This window comes from Hippocampus comes, unplaced genomic scaffold (genome assembly GCF_001891065.2).
Source record: "Hippocampus comes isolate QL1 unplaced genomic scaffold, H_comes_QL1_v1.1 scaffold113, whole genome shotgun sequence".
Lineage (NCBI taxonomy): Eukaryota > Metazoa > Chordata > Actinopteri > Syngnathiformes > Syngnathidae > Hippocampus > Hippocampus comes.
Window position 1 is genome coordinate 1,007,444 of NW_017806160.1, and position 712 is coordinate 1,008,155.

General features: G+C 49.4%; 1 protein-coding gene across 1 annotated transcript in view; it reads left to right on the top strand.

Annotated features, from left to right (window-relative positions):
• LOC109531359 (homeobox protein Hox-C10a-like) overlaps positions 1-712 on the top strand; it is a 52,207-nt gene that overhangs the window by 13,705 nt on the left and 37,790 nt on the right. The window lies entirely within an intron of this gene.

The following is a 712-nucleotide window of genomic DNA, read 5'->3' on the forward strand; positions in this document are numbered from 1 at the left end:
TTTTTTTTTAACAAGGCCTTGCTGGAGCTGACTTGTTTGTCTCAAATGTAGAGCAACAAAGCAAACTCGAGCGGATGGCTAGACGTCTGGCCTAAATGACTTTATGGTTTTAATGGACGCAGCGGCAGGACTCGTTCAAAGGAGTCATGCGCACCTTCTGTGGAACCTCGACTCCCTTCACCCCAGTCCCCCCGAACCTTCTCACGGCCCAGCTGCAATGCCCCCCTCCGTCCCCTGCACGTCATCATATTATGGGCAACCGTTAAATGGGCAGAGTCAATACTTGTGCATCAACGAACAACGCCTAAATGTGTCCCCAAAACACTAATATGAGAATATGGGTCATATTTAGCAAATTACGCTGCTCCCATCCAAACAAAATGGCGACGTGGTGACGCATCGTGAACAAATGGGGACATTGTGTTGTCACCGCCACGGCGAGTTGCGATTGGTGGGCTCCAGTCCGGTTGCCAGGTGTAGGCAGCCGCGTGGACGCTAGATGACGCTCTTGCTCCGCCTTTTGAACCTCGGCACCCTTGTCGAAATGCGGGTGGCTCGCTTAGTCAAGAAGAAGGAATGGAGCACAAAATGACTGCCGTGCTCAGTGTCCGCATTTCGTCGTGGACAACACCAAAAAGCAGCCACATGATTGTGGTCCATAGTTGGAACACGTCTCTTATATAAAAAAGAGACAATTAAAAAAAAAAAATAT